The 16,739-nt window shown below is 35.9% G+C and overlaps 1 protein-coding gene across 1 annotated transcript in view; it reads left to right on the top strand.

The window, feature by feature from the left end:
* Nucleotides 1–2,619: 2,619 nt before the first annotated feature.
* LOC134806388 (protein O-mannosyl-transferase TMTC1-like) overlaps nt 2,620–16,739 on the top strand; it is a 163,218-nt gene continuing 149,098 nt past the window's right edge. The window contains exon 1 of the mRNA XM_063779639.1: nt 2,620–3,126. The gene's annotated coding sequence lies outside the window, so the exon portion shown is untranslated. The remainder of the gene's footprint in view (nt 3,127–16,739) is intronic.

Raw genomic sequence — 16,739 nt, 5'->3', positions numbered from 1 at the left:
TTTTGGATGATTTTAGGGGGCGGGGGGTCTAAAATCGTCAAAAATCGATGACGTAATTTATGGACAGCCCCCTACGTAAATACCATACGTTTTTTTAAGTAGTAAGGTACTACCGCGTATATTTGTATTTATACCTATATGTTTGTTTCAAATTCTTATAACTTAAATATGAACCACTTCCTAGTATCTGATTCAGGTGTAATTTGGAGCACTTTCTTAATTCTGATGACAATCCAATAGGTATCCAATATGCTAACACGGAACTGGGTTCGTAGACAAGATGCCAATTGTTAACGCTCCGCTAACCCAAAACGAATTAAAATAAATGCCCAAGAAACGGGGTGCCATTAGGCCAAACATACCGGGTGTGGCCTGTAACACGAGCAAATAATCAAACGGTGACACTTTTGTTTATTATGAAGTCTTCCTATTTTTCGTATAAATTAAATAGAGTGCAACCAAGAAAAGTCTGCAGCGATTTAGATAGCTCACATAGTGCATGTGTTATTTATACGTCATAATTTCATAGAAGTTTGAAGTTTAAAATAACACTTGCACTGCGTGGGCTGACAAAATTGCTGCAGACTATTCTTGGTCTAGTTCTATTACCTTCAAAGTACGCCATTATCATTGTGATTGACGTTGCTTGTCATGCCTTAAACATAACCAAATTCGCAATACATTGCCTCTTAGAATAAATTTTAAAGTGTACATACTAAAAAACAAAACAAGTTATTTTTAAAAGTTGCTGAACAAATGTTGGCCAGTTTGAGGAGTACAGCTTACAGTTTAATTTTTTGCTCCTATTACATGCCACAAACGGTATACGGGAGCGGAACATTGTCCTATGACCTATGGCAATGCGCGAGTGTGTATTCACCATTACTGCGCGATGCAAGGGCGTCAGCCGTTAGGGTGATAAACGCCGTGGGGGATCTTTAGATCATTCATACGCTGCTACGATTTAACGTGGGGTGTGATGCGAGTCATAACGGCATAGAAATAAATTGACACTAACTTATTTATAACATTTTGTGCGGCATTTGATTATGCAAAGATTTATTGTTATTTGTATTTTTATTTCTTTTAAGTTCTTTTTGAAACTTTAAATATATAAAACAGTTCCATTATAGATACTAACAAACAGGGCACAGTCGGCAGTCGTTGAGTGTAGGTTAATTTATCTTAAACTTATATTATATTCTTAAAATGTACAATTACACGACACTATCATTAATTAAACACACGCAAACTTCAGTTTACTGTATCCGTACGTTTACCTTGAATTTACTAACACCGTACTGTACTGTTTACGTACGTAAAACGATTTGGATGGAGAAATGGCCTAAAGAACTAAAATATCACTGTTACTTGAATTAAATTTCATCACATTTAAAGTCAAACATTACAAGTACATTTTTATGCCTACCAAAGATGAGATAACATGAAATATTGGTTACATGTCATTTTTCATCGAACATTTTTTTTTTTTTTTTTTAATGCTTTATTGCCACAAAGAAGTACAAAATATAAACTAAACTAACTAAACTAACTATTCTAATAATATTAAGTATAAGTTATAATTATTCTAAATAATGTGGCAAACGGTTTTGGCGTCAGCATGATGCTGAAAATGCCCGCCCACATGGGTGACACTTTAGCGCTGTTTTTCAGCCAGAACCAGATTCCCTTCGCACCTCCACAAATCAATTATATGTAAACCGCGTTTTAACATCTACATAATACATAATATATTAAATTAAATTAAAAGTGAACTAAAGAGTGGAAAATATAGTACTTTAACCAGGTGATTTATTCAGATACTTATTTTTATTTATCTTAGTTACTTAGTTACTTTCTAGAAATATGAGGGAGTTAGCACCGCAGGCACGTTCGCCTGAGTCTAGCACTCTAAGATAGTTACTGGATCAGTGGTGGAATATATTTTATCTCAAAAGTTTCATACATAAAGCAAAAGCAAGTTTTCTTTAAAATAAAATCAGGCCAAGGGAAAAATTCCAGCCGCAAACATGCACTATGAAGGGTTACATATTAAAAAACCTTTTCTCCAATATGCTCGGATATGTCTTATTGTAGCAAAAATAACGTACGGAAAGATCTTCATTAATGTCAAACGCAAATAAAAGAAAAAAAAACATTATGCTAGTGTTTTTAGCATACGGATAGTTTGTTCATTACTGTATATGTTACTAACAAGAAGAAACAATACAAAAAGACAATTATTAAAGCCGCGTCCACAGTATCCACACCTATCATTTCAAGCTATAGAATAGAGTGGGATAGGGAGATAATGAGCTCATACATATGTCTCGTTCTTGGTCGACATTCGGTTCGACAGGGTGTTGTAATTTTTTAGATTTGGCTTGATTGATTACTTCAAACTTATCATATGCTAGCGCAATTAAAAAGGATAATATTAATTTATGTATTTGAAGCCTGGCTTTTGTATTGACCTTATTTATGTTATATTTTATTTAAATTGATAAAACTATAGGTACGAATATTAAAGTATTATGTAAGTAATAACGATTCTGACAGCGAAGGACCGAACGTAAATGAGTTTTTTTAATACGCGGTTTTTAAATAATGAAGCCTTAACCGCATTTCAGTTGCGCACGTCTTCGACTCCACAATAATACTCATTGATAACACGAGCACGCCGCGAACTTCAACATGTGACAAACTTACTTCCTCGAATAAAAAGCAAATAAAAAAAACACTTATCCCAATCCCGTAAAATTCAAATTAGCGTAATTCTACAGCACTCAAAAGTTGATTGCAAGATGTTACGAGATCGTTCTCGGCGATGCTACGAAAAGGCTTGTGTGTGGTCGAGACGATAGTGTAGTTATGGCTTTTTGGTAGTAGAACGGAGCTGATGCAGGGCGCATGCGCTGTTGATACTGCAGCTTGTCGGCGAACCTGAAGCAGGCCGTTCCGGTTCGCAGTCGATAGCCAGTTCCCGAACGGGGTTGTCGCGCTGATCTTCTATTACATCCCCTGTCGCGTAGTACGAGTACGATCTCGATTTGTTTGGACAATTTTTCCTAGACTGTTATCGTTTCGTGGTGAGTGTTAGGCATCTCAAGCGGTTGAATGAGGAATGTAGGTAAGTTAACATCTGATGAACTTGGTATTAAAAAGTTCTAGCTACTTTTTAATCTGACTTGTGTGATTTTTTACGTTTCGTTGGTCTTGGGAAACTTCTTCAAATTTTTTATAAGATATCACGGTTTTTGAAGTTTTACGGTCCGGTCTGTATCTTTTTACAAGCTTTTATTTAGTTTCACCTGACCGTTGTCTGTCTGTCGGTCTGTAATCAAATCTTGCAAGTTAAATTTGATCCACTTCCCGGTTTCCGATTGAGCTGAAATTTTGCATGCATGTATAAATCGGATGACAATGCAATATTATGGTACCATCGAGCTGATCTGATGATGGAGACAGGAGGTGGCCATAGGAACTCTGTGATGAACAGCGCAACCTAATTGTGTTAGGGGTTTTTAGAATTGTCTCGATGAGTATTAGTTGTCTGTTCTAAGAAAAGTACAGTCAGCGATAAAAGCTTGTACCAAATATGAAATTTTTGCCAAAAACTTATTATTATAATGTAACATTTCGTGGTTTTGAAAACTATACTGAACTTTGTTTGTTTCTGTTTAGCGTAAAAAAACTTATTAGTAAACATTTATTATCTGGAACTTATAGTACCTAACAATGCATAGTGGCAAAGATATAAATATAATATACTTAATATATCCTTGCACTTCTCATATACGGTCGTATGTGTGTTCGTGGAAATATTGTTCAATTTTGATTCAGTTTTCTTTTTGCGTCTAATCATGAAGTTTATTTACCAATTCATCTTTAGGTAAATTTTCCTATTTTCCTAAACCCTGCTAATCGCGCCTTAAAACTATAAGGATATGAACTGAAAATTGTAAGTAAATGATTGTTGTAGTTGTGTTTATCAACCATTTATTTTTAATAATTTAACTCATATCGGGTGGAACAGAATGAGGGACTTTTATGCAAACGGGGAATTGTTTAGGCTACGTACTTTATTTCTCACTTATAAATCACGTTAATATTTCTAACCGTTTGTTTAACATTAGTGCAAAGTCTGTATATTTTAACCCTAGCAATAGATCCGAGCATCGAATGTAAAGTCAAGTTAATGACATGTGTCAATTTAAAACTTTGTGGCAGGGTTGTCACTGATATAAAAATATTTCATTTCAATGATTTTGTTTTACGTTTTAATCCAGCTTTACGATTATAATAACTCGATTGTATCACTTAGATAACACTATCCTTTATTTATTATTTAAACTTTGCACAAAAGAAAACTTATCGTACAAAAGGCGGATTTAATGCCAAAAGCATTCTCTACCAGTCAACCTTAAGGCAAAGCAGAGAGATTGTGGGCGGTGCTACTAATCACTAAAGCTAATCTGAAATTTAACATACATAAGCAACGACAAACATATATACATACCTACATAATATACTAAATTTAATTTAACACTACTAGGAATCCTTCAGCTCAGTCTCTAGAAATGTTCCACCCTGAATAATTGAGGTGATAGAGGTTAAGGGAATTATCATTTATCAATAAGGTAAGTTATTCATTTATCAACCACACAATAATTACCTCAATGCTATTACGCGCGTTGTTATGTATAAGTGTCGTAATTTATAAGATTAAATCATCGTTTAATAATCATACAGACCACCTGCTGTCTCTTTTGTTAAACATCTTTGACCTAATTTTTACTAGATGGTATCGGTTGTAATGCAAATAAATACTAACGTACTCCAATCGATTTTATATAGACAGAGTTAGACCAAGACAAGTCTGCAACTATTTTGATAGCACACGCAGTGCAAGTGTTATTTATACGTCATATTTCATAGAAGTTTGTGCAAGTGCAAGTGTTATTTGTAGTGTAGGTAATAATAAAAAGCTGAATTCGTAATAAGAAAGTGTAAGAGTTTTCTTTTTCCGAGTAACACGTATAGAAGGCAATACGTTAATAGCGGATAGTGTCAAAAAGTTAGAACAAAGTGCCGAAAGTATCTGGCGCACTCTATCTAACTTTGCAAATAAAGATTATACTTATTGCACAATTCGCGTTTAAAAGTCTCATCTATTAAGAGGAGATTAACGCAAAATAGTAGTTCTTATATTGAATTTTTACACGTTTTAGTCAAGGGCAAAGGCTAACTAACTAGGTATAGGTATATAAGGAAACTAGACTAGGTATAGGTATATTTGCGAGGGCAGACTTCAGCAAAACCTTACCTAATTAAAGTTGGCTGATAGCTGTGCTGATAGAAAAAAATCAAAAACATGTCTATTTTTCATTTTGTTTCAATGAGCATTTCTCAAAAAGTTTGTACATTTCGATCACCTCTTAGATTTCTATAAAAATTAGTATGCTGGTAAAGTAAGGAAATCTGGTAACAAAACAGGAATGCTTCATAGAAACTTTCTGGGACATTTTGGGAAATATGGTGGAAGTTGTTCAGCTTCATGTACTTTACCAGCTTACCAATTTTTATAGAAATCTAAAAGGTGATCGAAATGTAGGTACAAACTTTTTGAGAAATGCTCCAATAAAATAAATTACACTTAAATACAAACTAAATTATAACTAACAAAAACCGGGCAAGTGCGAGTCGGACTCGCGCACGAAGGGTTCCGTACCATAATGCAAAAAAAACGAAAAAAGAAGCAAAAAAAAACGGTCACCCATCCAAGTACTGACCACTCCCGATGTTGCTTAACTTTGTTCAAAAATCACGTTTGTTGTATGGGAGCCCCATTTAAATCTTTATTTTATTCTGTTTTATGTATTTGTTGTTATAGCGGCAACAGAAATACATCATCCGTGAAAATTTCAACTGTCTAGTCAACGGTTCGTGAGATACAGCCTGGTGACAGACAGACGGACGGACGGACGGACGGACGGACAGCGAAGTCTTAGTAATAGGGTCCCGTTTTACCCTTTGGGTACGGAACCCTAAAAATAGTCCCCCAGATTTCCCCGCTTCGTACATTTTTTCTACATTTCCCCGCTAAATGGCAATTCCGATTCTTTGGCCAAGGAATGAGCCAGCCCTAGCATCTCTGGTGGTATAATTGCAGCCACTTCCATTACCACTGCGGTATAATTTTAGTATAAAATAGCTAATGATATAGGTAGTCGAGGGATTTGACTAGCAATTTTTGCTCGTATACTTTCAGAGATATTGAGGTAAAACGTTAAAACCCGCACGATTGCCAAATCTTCCGCGCGTCGCGCTTCCTTGCTTTAATTACGCGCCCTCTTAAGGAGACTCACGAACCCTCCGCCAAAAAGGCGCTCCCATATCCAATATTTAATTTATTTATAATCTGCACTAATTTATTTGGATGATTTGATACACATATATATTTTTAAATCAAACTTCTATAAAGAAAAATACCTACTGTAGGTATGTAATTGCATGAATTCTGTAGTAATTTAAATTGTATTTTTTCGTATTTCTCGTAATACATGTTAGTTATAAGATGTAATGTTTTTAAAAGATGTGTCCTGCCGAGTTTGTTGCCGGTCCCATATTGGGATTGTCGTAAATAGCTATTAGGGTTCATGTATGTGTTTAATTAGTCTCTACGTTTAGGTTGCTATTTTTACTTTTGTATATCATGTTTTACTTTGTGCTCGTATATTATGTCAAATGAATTGCGTGGAATGTTTTATATCTAGTTATAAGTCTAGGATTCATGCTCCTTTCATACGTGCTTAATATTGTACCTATTTATAAGTCTAGGATTCGTGCTCCTTTCATACGTGCTTATAATTAACGAGATTGGCAAAAATATACATTACTGACTCTGCATGATACACCCACTAGTTGAAGAAGGTACCAAACGGCCTTGTGTTTTACTATAAAAGCCAGAGCCGTTTCGTGGCTTATTCAGAGATATCAGAGACATCAAGAGAGCTTCACTCATACCAGCCTGAACACTCTCCAGTAAATAAACAAATATATGTGTTTTCATTTCACACAACACATATACCGGTAAATGGAGGTATAGCGGACTTCGAGACAACAGCGGCCAGAAGCGATCCAGTTTGCTGAGATTCTACGCTTCTCCCAACGAACCCCCATCACGAAAAGCTACAGTCTACACTCCACAGGGATACTCTCTTCCAATTGAGAGGGGACTTAAATCTTCTCGAGGCAGAGGTGTAGGGTTGGAGCCGGTGTAGCTTTATTAGACGGTCATAAGCGCATTGTAATATACCTACTTGAATAATAGACTATCTTTATCTTAATCTAGGTACTATTCAAAACACAATTCAGAGCATTACACGTAACTTTATAAATCAGGCGAGAAAATATTATGAAGTGGAAAATTTCAAGCCATTATATAGAAAGTAAACAATTGTTCAGGTCGGGTCTCTCCCTTTGTGAAAGCGTGCTAATGCATGTTATTGTTAGAGATTCCATTAAGTTAATCCATTTCTATCCGAGACATTGTGCTAGTTCCATAACAAACTGGCTGCGGAAATTTAAATAAGGCCTATCCTATCATAACATAAATATGGTACTGTCAGCATGGAATAGACAGTGACGGCCAAAGTGCGCATATATATCGTAAGGGTAACATTCCGTTTCTGACCGCAGCTGCACTACTGGTACTGAACGCGTCGCTGTTACTGTCAATTTCCATAGTAAAATTGACAGTAGTGCAGCTGCGGTTGGAAATGGACTGTCACCTTAAGTCGTACCCTTTTGTCAGTCTTGACTTTGACCGTCAGTGATATTCATATTCATATTTATATTAATAATTATTAATAATGTACACATACATTACACGTCAAATATACAATCGGGGAAATAATAACTTATAATACAATACAATACAAATTTAATTTATTGCTTGCTACAATACAATACAAATTTAATTAATGATAATTGAAACAGTACATAGGTATAGGTACCTACATATTAAGCTTAATAAGATAATAACTTAAACTATCGTAGATAACAGGCGGTTTTTTCGCTAAAGACTTAAAGAGCGATCTAAAAAGACTTACCTAATAATAATAACCTTTTAAAAATATGTAGAGTAGGCAGGTATTCGACCAAGTTTTCCATAAATACAAAAACTTAATATTTTCGTAGAAAGACGTTAATCCTGATTTTTCCACGCTTCATCATTACAAATTCTGTGCATAGTTAATCCAAAAAATAAGAATTAGACCGGGAAAAATTGCAGTTTCATAAATCTAGTTCCGATCAAAGCATAAAGGTCTGTAGGTACTGAGAGTGCTTGGTGCGCAATCTAGTTAAATAAAAGTGAAGTGGTATGAAAGAGCAAGGCTTGAACAATCTAGGTACTCGTATTTTTTCGGAAATTTTTAAACGGATTTATAGGAATGAAGGAACGGTATTTTTACGTGGGTTTTTACCTACTGTACACTTACCCCATAACGTTTAACGTTTACTAAAGTTGACAAGCCGATAATAATCGTTTGTCCCTTTCCGACGTATTGGTATGATCGAAAGGGACAAACGATTACTATCGGCTTGTCAACTTTAGTAAACGTTTATGAATAAGGGGGTTAGTGTCTAATACCCTAAAAGTAAAAGTTGTACCCACTACGTTTTTAGTCACAAAAAACCCCTCTCTCCTTTCGATTTCGACTCAAATGTAGCTTAAGTAGTGTTGACGCTATGGTGGTGGTGGTTGTAGGTACGACACAAAAATACATACCTACACACAATAACTTACGTGTAGGTATATACATACGTACATAGACTGCTAAAATCAAAACCCTTTCCGTAGTTGGGTAAAGAAAGACTGAAGGAATTGAATGATTTGATGCTAAAAGCACAGTTTAATATAGAGATGCCCCGAATAGTGGTTTTGGCCGAATACCGAATATTCGGCCCCTCTCTCGGCCGAATACCGAATAGTTGCCGAATATTCGTGGCATCTCTAGTTTAATATTTTAAATCTGTTTTATATTTTTTACCCTTTCACAGTTTAAACTTTAAACTCCAAAAATAACTGAAATAGCCAAACCCTAACAATTACCTAAACGAGGGTAGGGTTGTCACAGCCTTGTATGAGTTACATGTTTACTTACCTTCGAATGGGGTCTGCTTTATCTTGTTGACTCAGTCAGTGCCAGCCCTGGGGTGGATTACAATGGAAGCTGAAGTAAGCTCTGCTAGGGTTGAACATTTTGATAAACCCAGTCTTAGTACAATGTACCGAACCCTTCATTTACATTTCACGCGGTGAATGTTTGAATCAAAAGTTCCCTTGATATTTACCTATTTAGTACCTGAAATTCGTCTTTTCAGGTGTTGGGAAACCAGATTAATAGAAGTTAGTTTGGTTTTGAAAATGTTCAATAGGTGGTTTTTATGAAATACTTACCACTACACATAATTGTTCAACTATTTTATGTTTAATACTTACATAAGATAAACGTACTGGTGCTCGACGCGGTCCCAGTACATTCCCACCGGCTTGCCTGTTTTTGGACGTTTGAGCAGAGTTTTAAAGGAAATATGTAAGCCAAATTAGCCCCGGCTTGCCTATGGATATGTTCGACGCGCCGCCACTGCAGCAAGGTGTCATCTATTGGGCATTAGCATGTCGAGCACTAGTACGAAAAAATAAGTTCTTACTCATAAAGCGCAACAACTGTAAATACAGTAAACGATTATAACTTGATCGTAAAAATGGATAATTATAACGTGGCAGCATTAAAAAAAAACATGAAGCGCACAATTTATTCTGTCAGAAATTTCACAAAGAAGCAATTGAGAACCTCCATTTGTGAGCGCGATAAAATAAACAAAAAAAAAACCACAAAGGGCCGAAGTTTCCTCAAAAAGCGTTTTATCCAATTAAAAAAGCTCTTAATTCATTTCTATTGCATTTCGTTGACAAAAGAACATGAATAACAATCGTGCCGTTATCGCTAATAAGACATCGTTAACCTTAAATGGACTCTTTCAGCACCCGAAACCGGGCCGGCAAAGAAAAAACAACCTAATTTTACGGACTAGGGGACTAAAGTCGGGCTTATTGTGTCGGTTCGTAAATAGTAATTGGAAAACGATTTAGAGTAGGGGTGTTTTCTTCACTGTCTTCAGTTCTTTTACTCCCTGTACCTATACTGTCTGCGGATTCAGTATTTACCTTAAAAATGTGGTTTAATAATAATATTAACCTGTATCCATATAAAAATGTCTTAACCATTGCCGTTTCGTAAGGTACGGGGTGTCGAAGGTGTCGAATAGTTTGTGGAACTGTGAGTCTTAATATATATTATTAGCCTGTATTATTATTTTATAGTATTATATCTAAATATTGCTACAGACCCCATTGTACAAAATCGTAGGTACCTATTAATGAATTCCATTATTTTCGTTAGTAAATAAATCACTCTTAACTTAATCTTAAGATTCCTCCACTGCCCTAATTAATTCATGGAACTAACCGAGCGGGACAATTTATATGCCCTGTATCCCTCGCTTACCAAACGAATCAGTAATCCAGTATATCTAGATACCCAGGTTTGTAACAATTATGGGTGATCGGGGATCATACTTACACTGGTTCTTGTAAGCTATGGGAATGTAAAGTACTTAAGCTTAAAGAGAGGCATTATCGTCGTAAAGTCGGGGATTTTCGCCTTCATATTTGGCCGTTTTAAATTGTCGTGGCGGAGATTACTAGGGTATCATACAATTTAAAAGGGTTAAATATGTTTAGAGATTAGAAGATTGTGACTCAAAAATAAAAGACTTATACTCTGTATCTTTAGGTATTTAAATAAAAGTAAACAAAATCTACCCTCAAATTGCTCCTCAAGCCAGTTGAGGGTAGATGAAAACATTACACGATCAAATAATGTAGGTTAAAGTCAGGTCGTTCGGTGGCAGATCCAGGCGGTTTTGTATTTCGTTGGTTAACCAATAAATGTTATAACTACCCGAAAATGTACAAATTGTTTGTTTACTTTTATTTAAATAGGTACCTCAAGATACAGGCTATAGTCTATGAGTATCTTTTAAACCGTGATGAAAGGCAGATTTTACGCGAGAGAAAACGTTTAGGGTCAGCTTCCTAAAACCATCCTTTTACGGTAAATGATGAAAGCCCGGTTAACTACTAGGGTCACGAAAACATAATTATATATCAATTTGTTATTTGGCAGCCATTACGTGGTACAAAGAGACATTAAGTATGTCGCCGCGCCCCGATGCTATCGCCACGCCTGGCAAGATTGATTGATACAATATGTTACAAGTTTGGGCTATATTCCCGCATTGGCGTTTCTTAAGCATGTCTACTCGAAGTGAACTACTAGATGCCTGGCTGTGTAGCCAACATGCCAATCATTTACGCTCTGTAGCGAAGGGAACGCAACTGTCACAGTCGCAATGGAAGAGTGATAAAGGGACAAAGCGTTTCATACATAGAGGACACAAATTTCAAGATCATATTTATTTATTATGATTAATCTGAAGCGAACAATCAAATCATCTAGAATGTGCATTTGTTGTTTATTAATTATGTGGTGTAGGTACCTACAATTGCCATGAACCGGGAAGACACGACAGGGAACTTACCTATATCTTCTTCTTCTTCCTCGATTCCTCATGACTGAGGGTCGCGACCACATGAGGTCGTTATTTTGTGCACCAAGGCTCTCCATTCCATTCTGCACGATTTTCCGCCTTCCTGATAATAGGCGCCTGTGTGGATCCTTGGCAGGCCTTCTTTACAGTGTTCACCCAGCGGGTTGGTGGATGTCCAGTACCCCGTCCTTCAGCCACCATGCCAACATACACATTACCTATATACAAATTAAAAAAGAAAAAAAAAACATTCTTATTTTATACTTACCTACTTGTAAATATTGAACTTCATTTTGGTATGTCTGACCATAATCTGAGGTCATTCACCAATGTAGGTCATACTGAACAACTTTTACAAACCTCGAAAACGAAAAAAATATATACCTATTGTCTCATAAATTTTAGCGAATCATATTATGTCAAGTTTTCTATGGAACATCAGATTTGATTTTGGGGCTATAAGAATAAAGTACAAATGGCGGATTTAATGCCTAAAGGGGCCCACTGATTAACAGTCCGCCGGACGGTATCGGCCTGTCAGTTGTTCGGAACTGTCAAAATTTTGTTCTAACTGACAGGCCGATACCGTCCGGCGGACTGTTAATCAGTGGGCCCCTTAATTGTTTCCTACGACAAAACTGTACGAAAATAAAATGTTCCGCGTCTAATTTATTTTATTTATGTATTGTAATCGAATTATTAGTTATATATTTACGGCCTTTCTACGGTTGTGTATTTTATATTATTATCTTAACAGCTATATGCTAATCAACGTATCTTAACCTTAGTCACAAAATCCCAGATACATTGACGTATATCTCAGAACGGGCCTTACGGGCACCAAAAATGGTACTAGTTCAGCGGTGTCACTCACGAATACGAGCCAATCATGCAGTCTAACGCAACTAGTTGCGACCAATCGCGCGCGTGATGCGAACACATCAACCAATGGCTTTGTAGCGGTGTCACACCGCTGTACTGGCCCCATTGATGCCCCATTCTTATTGCCCGTAAGGCCAGTAGTTAGATAGATATAGATAGATAGCGTTTATTGGTAAAAAATATATTTTACATGTCAGTCCTGAGATATACGTCAATGCATAGATATTACTCAAAGAACACGCACGCAGAAACAAAATCGTGACAAATTGCAGCGCTCCCTTGTCGGAACTATTCTATATAAATAAATGTAGATAAAGTTTTCGTACTGTTAAGTTACTTTATAGCCCGAGGCGGAGGGACCTTTCAGAGATACTTCCTTGCCCGTGAATAGTTTTGTTCTACTTTTTAGCAGTCACATATATACAGGTTGTTGAATATATACCTACAATATAGAGGTATACATATAGATAAATTGGACGTAGTTTAGGGTAAAGGATCCATCCTCTAAAATTTGTCATTTAAATGAATGACTTTTCCGTTTGACAGAAAATTCAAATTTTACTAACAGATTTTTGTGGATTGGATCTTTTACCCTAAACTACGTCCGATTTATCATTAGCGGAAAATAAAACGTATTTTTAATACACCTTCACATTCGCAAATGATGTGAAAGCACGTATTTATAATTTATTCTTTTGAATAAAGTTTGCAATGAATTATTTAATATTCAAACATGATTGATGCATGCCGATACAATTTTTCAAAATGCGATTTCATTCAGTGTCAATTATTCATGTCTTTATAATTGACACTAATAATAATCATGTTTTTAATTGACACTAATAATGTAAATAAATTTAAATTAGCGTAAGAAGAGTTAGTTCACATGCTATCTTGTTTGGTGTAAGTCTATATATAATTAAAACGCTAAAAAGATAATGATTCTAACTCTGTGACGGAACCTCCTATTGTATCTCGACTCACGTCTCGGGAAATCGGATAGAAATCGTGTTACCGGAGGAAGGAACCGGTTCAGTCTCCGACTGCTTTGAAATGAACCCTTCCTAGACTAGTCGGTAAGTATTATTTTCGGTAAAAATTAAACTTAGGTTAAACTTTTCGACGCCGTGTCAAACACAAAAGCAATCACTCGGACGCCACGTCACCGAAGTGTCAAAACTGAAATTGAACTTTATGCATATGCACGTAGGTCTATGTTGCTCTGTGGTCTGTGACCGATTAATTTGGCGTTGAACCTGCGGTGCGGATATATCGGTCACTGGCGTCCAAAAGGTTAATATATTATTATATCGGATGGGGCTTTTAACAGGAGCAAAAAAATTAACTGCAGGTTTTACTCCTCGAACTGACCAACATTTATTCAGCGACTTTTAAAAATAACTTGAGTTTTAATTTTTAGCACACTTTAAAGTTTATACTAAGACGCAATGTATTGCGAATTTTGGTTAAATATACCAAAATTTACAATACACTGCGGCGTGACCAGCACGTCAGTTACAATGATGATGGCGTACATTGAAGATAATATTTAATTTGTATGAAAAAATGAATGAATTTGTATTTGTATGAAGGAAGTCTAAAGACTTCATAATTTCTAAAAGTTCTTGAACAAATGTGTCACCGTTTGAGGAGTACAATCTATGTTTTAATTACTTGCTCGTGTTAGGCCCCACTCGGTAAAAGAAATTTACCTATGCACAGCTATGGTAAAAACTGTGCCTCTATCCCAAAAGAAATAGTGTTTCATACAACATAATATAATTCGAGGATAAAAATTACACTTAGTATCTATGCTCACAAATATCTGAACACGTTTCTATTGCAAAGGCACTAGAGTGCGTGTTCAGATATTTTTGAGCACCTCGGCCGCTCGGATATATCTGATGGCGACTGTACACAAACTTAATTAAAGTCGAATATGGATCTACAAGAGTGACAACTGCGAACGCGGTTTATTATTTGATATACGGTCATCGTAAAAAAGTCCCAACACCCGACCGCGACCTCGTTACGGGAACCATGTCACAGTTAGGTATGCGACCACATTTTATTTCAGTTATATGAACCTCGTAATGGGTACCACATTGTAAGGGGTTCCGTGTTCCAGTTGTAAGAAAAGTTTGAAAGTTCTAGAAGTTTTAGAGGCTCTTTTTGCTGACTTACAATGTTAGGAGAGTTAACTACATACGAGTTAAGGTTTCTAGATTCAATTGAATGTGCCGCTAAAAGTAGAGATGCTCCGAATAGTGTTTTGGCCGAATACCGAATATTCGGCCCTTCTCTCGCATTATTTGGCATGACATGCGTACATTTTGAGTCACAAATGTTGGAATTAACAAAACTAAATCTATCTTACTCATACAAGTATATTGTTATACTTTCTCTTTCCAACATGTAAACTATTGAATACAAAACAACAGCCCATAGTTCCTAATCTTAAGGACTTCGCTTGTGCTTTAGTACCTTGGTAGCTATGAATAGGAGCACACCTTGCCTTACAATATTGCGATAATAAATTCCAACTCTTATAAATCGCTATGTGCCTTTCAATTAATAGCCCAAATCTAATAACAAATCACATTAAGAAAACTGTTCGCCATCAAAGCACAATGTTTACTAAGATATATTATATTTTTTGTTGAACAGAATTAATTAATGTAGTTAGTCAATGAAATCAGGCCCATGATAAAATAAAATATTTGTAATCCACAAAAATGTTAAAAAAAGGGTCTTCGTATTTAATAACTTTCCAAGAATACATTTTAAATATTAAATATATGTACCTAGTTTTTTGTTACTTTTATTGTGTAATGTTTCTTTTTAGGTAGGTGCAACAGATATTCGGTATTGGGCCGAATAGTAGGCAACATTCGGCCGGATACCGAATAGTTGCCGAATTCGTGGCATCTCTAAATAAAAGTTTCCCGGAGTTGAAAATGAAGTCCGTAGAATTCTTTTTCAAATCCGCGCTCATGAGATTTGTATCGGGCACTTTATACGGAATAGTAGATAATTAACAAAATAATCTAAAGTAGCACGATTAATACTCGTTAATTACTTACTTCAATATTTTACTGCAAAAAGTGATTTAGAAACTCATCTCACTAATGTAATTCTGCGAAGCTCTATCGAATCTTATAAAATCCGGTTATGGGGTTCTGTAAAAATTTAACGTACTTTTTTTTTAATTTACTGTTTTCAGATTTTTTCCTGTACTTGTAGTGTAAGGCGATATTACTTGCCAAATTTCAAAGGTTAACGGGAAGTACCCTATACATTTTGATTACCTTGAGTGTGTCAAAATATACGTTTTTTTTGCGACATAAATGGTATCTTTTTTTACGTTAATTTAGAAGTTAGGGGACTATAGACCTAAGTATATGGTTTTAATTTTAACTCGATTCTCCACGCGTTCCCGAGATAAAGGATCTTGACAGACAGACGGATGGACGGACAACAAAGTGATCCTATAAGGGTTCCGTTTTTTCCTTTTGAGGTACGGAACACTAAAAAAACGTACTGAAATGGTCTTTGTCTTAAAATTACTTAGAATATTAACTGCATTATGATACAAACAATAGACGATTGTTTTAAATAATAAATATGTATTTTTAGGGCCAATTAAAAGATAAACGAAAAACTTAGTACTTATTTACTATTAATCTACCGCATATTACCGCAACGTTAAGATGGCTGGAAAACAAAGTGAACGTAAACATCACTCACTTGTCTGTCAGTCTGTTCCCTCGTCTTTCGTCTGTCACAACTCACAGTCCTATTTCTCAAAGTCCGTTTGATGTACAAATTTCGTGCGTGTAGATGTACAAAATGTTCCTGGCTTCGTAACTATTTGTTAGTACAAATGTAAATAAGTACATGGCCATCTTTTTAGGGTTCCGTACCCAAAGGGTAAAACGGGACCCTATTACTAAGACTTCGCTGTCCGTCCGTCCGTCCGTCCGTCCGTCCGTCCGTCCGTCCGTCCGTCTGTCACCAGGCTGTATCTCACGAACCGTGATAGCTAGACAGTTGAAATTTTCACAGATGATGTATTTCTGTTGCCGCTATAACAACAAATACTAAAAACAGAATAAAATAAAGATTTAAATGGGGCTCCCATACAACAAACGTGATTTTTGACCAAAGTTAAGCAA

This window comes from Cydia splendana, chromosome 3 (genome assembly GCF_910591565.1).
Source record: "Cydia splendana chromosome 3, ilCydSple1.2, whole genome shotgun sequence".
In the NCBI taxonomy this organism is placed as follows: domain Eukaryota; kingdom Metazoa; phylum Arthropoda; class Insecta; order Lepidoptera; family Tortricidae; genus Cydia; species Cydia splendana.
The sequence above is the reverse complement of the archived record's forward strand: the minus strand, read 5'-3'. Positions and strand labels throughout refer to the sequence as shown.